This window comes from Nerophis lumbriciformis, linkage group LG01 (assembly GCF_033978685.3).
Source record: "Nerophis lumbriciformis linkage group LG01, RoL_Nlum_v2.1, whole genome shotgun sequence".
In the NCBI taxonomy this organism is placed as follows: domain Eukaryota; kingdom Metazoa; phylum Chordata; class Actinopteri; order Syngnathiformes; family Syngnathidae; genus Nerophis; species Nerophis lumbriciformis.
In genome coordinates this window covers 39,157,482-39,163,519 of record NC_084548.2, presented here as the reverse complement: position 1 = coordinate 39,163,519, position 6,038 = coordinate 39,157,482, and positions in this window count along the sequence as shown.

Sequence of the window (6,038 nt, the reverse complement as noted above, 5' to 3'; positions counted from 1 at the left end):
CCACAGGTAGGAGCATGATAACATGGATGCGCAGTGAATGTGAATGGTGACACGTATAGAAAATCCTCATTTAAATAAGGCACACGCAGTCTTAGTAAATGGTAAATGGGTTGTACTTGTATAGCGCTTTTCTACCTTTTTTTTTAAGGAACTCAGAGCGCTTTGACACTATCTCCACATTCACCCATTCACACACACACACATTCACACACTGATGGCGGGAGCTGCCATGCACAGCGCTAACCAGGCCCATCAGGAGCAAGGGTGAAGGTCTTGCTCAAGGACATAACGGATGTGACTAGGATGGTAGAAGGTGGGGATTGAACCAGTAACCCTCAGATTGCTGGCACGGCCACTCTCCCAACTTCGCCACACTGTCCGTAGTAAATCGCATGCAAGTAGTACACGCTATTTGATGGACTGCGTGTGGTATTAGGATCTTAGTAAATCAGGCCCATAGAGATAATCAGGCTGTTTTTGGTCCCGATTTTCCCCTTTCTGACTGGAACGATCCAGACACAAGAAATTACAGTGTTGGTGTCTGCTGCATGTGCCTCACAATACGAAGGTCCTGAGTTCAATCCCGGACTCAGGATCTTTCTGTGTGGAGTTTGCATGTTCTCCCCGTGACTGCGTGGGTTCCCTCCGGGTACTCCGGCTTCCTCCCACCTCCAAAGACATGCACCTGGGGATAGGTTGATTGGTAACACTAAATTGGCCCTAGTGTGTGAATGTGAGCGTGAATGTTGTCTGTCTATCTGTGTTGGCCCTGCGATGAGGTGGCGACTTGTCCGCCCGAATGCAGCTGAGATAGGCTCCAGCAGCCCCCGCGACCTAGAAATCCAAATCAGCCCTTAAATCATCCATCAGATTAAACAAATTTAATTGCAGGATTTGTGACCTGTCTATTGGTTTTATTTCTGACATCCACATATGTTGATCCACATATGGACGGATTATTTCCTTTTCATCGTCTGTCATTACCACAATGAACTGTATCAATTTGCATGTAGCTTCTAAACATGCTAAATATAGACACGAAAACAGCGATCGCAAACACAGCAGGGTTGATGAATCATATTGCAGGCACCAAATAATTATATTTGCATTATTGTGGGCGTTGTGATAATCAGTATACACATTATTCTGCATATACATGAAGGCAAACTTGCTCAAGAGATTGTGCTCTTTATGTTGCTCATTTAACATTTACTACTACTACTCAGTGGCCTAGTGGTTAGAGTGTCCGCCCTGAGATCGGTAGGTTGTGAGTTCAAACCCCGGCCGAGTCATACCAAAGACTATAAAAATGGGACCCATTACCTCCCTGCTTGGCACTCAGCATCAAGGGTTGGAATTGGGGGTTAAATCACCAAAAATGATTCCCGGGCGCAGCACCGCTGCTGCCCACTGCTCCCCTCACCTCCCAGGGGGTGAACAAGGGGATGGGTCAAATGCAGAGGACAAATTTCACCACACCTAGTGTGTGTGTGACAATCATTGGGACTTTAACTTTAACTTTAACACACACAATCCTCGGCGCACGAGCTTAGTAGATCGGCCTTGTGTGTGCTATCAAGTTTGTTTTAACACACGTAAAACCATTAGTAGATCAGACTCTTTATCTCCTAATGCAATTATGAACAGAATCCTTACAGAATGATTTGGACAAAACATGTTTTGTTGTTGTTAGAAACTTTGGGTGTCAAACCCTCCAACTTTTTGAAGGACACAAGCAGAAGTCAAATTGTGACACCCTCAGGTTTTGTGCACGTGAGGGCAGTTCCTCATGTTGGGAGCTGAATCTTCCCAATTAGATAGATTGGTTATGGCACCTCTGTGGACACAAAGGGCCCAGAGTTGCTTTAAATCCTCAGGGGGGTAACTGGCAGGCTCTCAAGAAACCTGTTTCAATTACCAGAAGAGCCTTGTTTCCTTTGTCTTATGCTTTAATGGACGAGGCTTGCACCGTCGTGCAAATGACTTATAACAACTTTGCTTTTAGAGGCGCTGCAAGTGTTGTATGTGCACTTCTACACTGGTGTGATTACTCTTCTCTCTTACACATATCTGTCCCTCTGGTGGCAATGTTCGGTAGAGTTAATGAAATAATTAAGAGTTCAAATATGACTAACTGCAGAAGACGTTCATGTACTGTAGGTGTTAAGTTTTATGACAATTTTATATTTAGTCAGGGGTGTCACCAATGATGGCCCACAGCACTGTCTTTTGTTTGTCTGCTTGTCAAAATGATCTGAATTTCTATCTGTTTTAGTCTCTTTTTTAGCCAATTTAAGTACATTTTATTAGTTTTAACATTAACAATTGATGAATGAAGACTTACTTCCAAAAAGTGGCTTTTCTGACAGCTTTTGTTGGATTTGAAAATCATGAGGCCTTCGACCTGCTGAAGCCAGAAGGTGTTTTGCTTGCTGAAATGTGGGCCTTCCACCTGCCACAGCCTGTATCTATCCTGGTCCCAGCTTCGCCTTCCGCTGCCTACAGACTGGGTCTGCTAGCTTCATCTTGGCCTTCCATCTGCCACAGCCTGGATCTATCCTAGCCTCAGACTGACTAAGGCTGGGCCTCTGCTAGCCTTAGCTTGGCCTTCTAATTGTCGTAGAGTTTAGACTCTTGCCCTCAGGATGCAGGTACACCCCTGGTAATAGAAAGGCCAAAAACAACAGATACATAAGATCCTTTGTTCCCTCAGCTGTTGACTTTATAAATGAGCTTCTTAAACAAGCTTAGCTGCTATGCAGTCACTTTAGTGGGAAGCGACTTGTGATGATTAGTTTTTATTGTATTACAAATGTTTGTAGTTTTTCGCTCAATACCTTCATGATGGTTTGTATGTATTTTATGTATTTGTACCTTGTTTTTACTGTTGTTCCTTGTTTTTACTGTTGTACCTCGTTTTTACTGTTGTACCTTGTTTTTACTGTTGTACCTCGTTTTTACTGTTGAGCCTTGTTTTTAATGACTACTGCTGCAAACCAAATTGCCCCTCAGGGACAAAAAAGATTATCTAAGTCAAAGTATCCTGGACATCTGAACTTTGTATATTGGACCTGGGTAGGTAGTAAAACAATTTCACAATGACTTTGACACAAGCTCTCTATTTTATATTAATGCTTTTTCCTGGACTTTTTATCTGCAATTGTAGTGGGGTACCTGACCAGGTGCTCTACCAACCTTTAACTCTACCGAACGCAATAAACTACGGAATTTACGTAAAGGTTATTGATGTCCACATGTGAGTCAGTGCTACATTTTTTTCATTTTTTTTTTTCATTTTTTTATTTATTTCAGGCAATTACATAAAAAAGTACAAAGTTGACAACACATAATAATATAAGTTGATATAGTGCAAAAGGTAATGTATAGTATGTAATGCATGATTGTCCAGTTTTGCCTGAAAGGAAGTGGGAAGAAGATAACTTATTTAATCCCACCCCCAGTTCTCCATTCAGTGATTATTCACATGAGTTTCACTCTTACTTTGTTCAAGGATTATAATACAGATGTTGTATCATAGTGGCATTACCACAGGTAACAATAATTATTACACTGCAACAATAATTTGTATCAACAACATCATTCTAACCAGCTTCATTTATGGTGTAAAATAGATGTTTTACTCCTTCTGAAATTACTATTTTTGACATTGTGAAGCCAAGTAATGTTTTCATCGGGTTACCTTGCAATATGAAACGGAAAATCTTTATATTGCTCTTACTTCTGCTATTAGGCAATGTTAAACCAAATCCAGGCCCAGCTTTATACAACATCAGTACCCCTGATGAATTTAGAGCAAGGTCAGGTCTCGGTTTAATTCATTCAAATATTAGAAGTCTACTGCCAAAATTAGACTTAGTCAAAATCTGGATTCAAACAACCAATACAGACATCTTTATCTTATCAGAAACCTGGCTAAGCAAAGCAGTCTCTGACAAAGACATTGCTATAAATGGATATAATATCTTCCGATGTGATCTTCCTCAAAAAGGTGGAGGAGTGGCTATGTATATAAAAAATACATGTAATGTTACCTTATTATCATCAATGTCAATCACTAAACAATTTGAACTCTTTGCCCTGCAGCTTGAATTCTCGCATGGTCAATCCCTCGCAATTGTAGGGTGTTATAGACCTCCCTCTACCTCCACTGAAGCCCTTGCCTCTCTTGCATCCTTTGAGTGTGTTAAATGCGAGTGAACTTCTCTTGGTTGGTGATTTCAATTTTGACTGGTTGACTTTCTCTTCTGATAACCTTAAAGCTGTATGCAACTCACTAAATTGAACTAATTAAATCACTTCCCCAACTTGACCCAATACTAAAAACACATCAAAATCATCTTTACTTGATCTAATTCTAACCAACACTCCTCATAAGTAAACTGATACTGGGGGTGTTTGTCAATGACTTGAGTGATCATTGTACAATTGCAGCTGTAAGAAACTGCAAACTACCAAAATTCAAACCTACTATTACATGCAAAAGAGATATTAAAAATGTTGCCTCCCAGCTTTTATATACGATTTAGCTGCCTTTCAGTGGAACAGAGTTGCTTTAATTGATGATGTTGAGATAGCGTTGAAATACTTTTATAATGAAGTTAAATAAATATGCTCCCTATTTGAAAATTTAGAGTTAAAGGTCGAAATAATCAATGGTTTTTCTCTGAAATTTGAAATCTTCTCAAAGAGAGAGAGACGTTGCTTGAGCCAGGGCTCAAAAAAACAAAGACAGAGGTTGACTGGCTTAGCTTTCGCCATCTTAGAAATTAATATAATTCGCTTGTTAAGAGAGCCAAGTCAGATTTTTACCTGCATGAATGCAAAAAACATATAAATGACCTCAAAAAGTTTTGGCAAACCATAAATGCTTCTTTAATGTGACAATAAATGACTTTCCAAATCCTTTAATTACTCAATATGGTACTTTCTCTGATAAGACAACTACTGTATATCAAATTGTTTTAATGAGTATTTTGTGTCTGCCGGATCCCTGTTTGAGTAAATAAGTCGTCGAATCCTCAATTGGTCTAACTAATGTTAATATACCAAATATACCGCTAGCTGTAAATAGATGCAGCACCTGCACTTTTGAGTTCACACCTGTATCAGTATCTATCTAAAGAGCCTTGACACAACTAAAGCAGCAGAACCTGACCAAATTGAACCTTTTTTCTTAAAATTGGCTGCTGATTTTGTTGCTGAGCCTCTCTCGCATATTTTTAACCTAAGTCTAACAAGTAAAATAATTCCAAATTTCTGGAAATCGGCCTTTGGTCTTCCCCTGCTAAAAGGAGGTGAACCCACAAATATAAATAATTACAGACCAATTTCTAAATTATGCATTTAGGGAAATTGTTTGAGAAGATCCTCAGTAACCAGCTACATTTTTTTAGAATCAAACAATATTTTATCTCCGTTTCAATCTGGTTTTAGAAAACACCATTGCACTATTATAACTGGTCTTAAGGTCCTAAATGATTTAATCGAGGTTGTGGACGGCAATAAATATTGTGGCGCCCTATTTATTGATTTGTCAAAAGCATTTGACACAGTAGACCACAATCTGTTAATTCAAGCCCTTCATCACTTTGGATTATCTAAAAATGCAGCTGCTTGGTTCACAGACTATCTTTCCAGCAGAACACAACATGTACAGGTGGCTGGAACGACCTCTTCATTACTGAACATTACCAAAGGAGTTCCGCAAGGCTCAGTGCGGGGCCCATTTTATTTATTTTTTACATAAATAATCTTTGCAATAATTTGTCAAATGTAATGTACCATTTTTATGCATAGGACACTTTTATGTATTGCTGTTCAACCTCAATCAGTCAGGCTTTTGAGTTTTTACAAGCTGCTTTTGATGTCATACAGGCTCGCTTATTTGATCTTAAATTGGTTTTAAATACAGATAAAGGCAAGCTAATGGTTTGCTCTCATTGAAGGGTGCTACTGGAAAATATTCCAAATATTGTAACATCAATTGGAAACCCTATAGAGCAGGTCTTAAATTACAA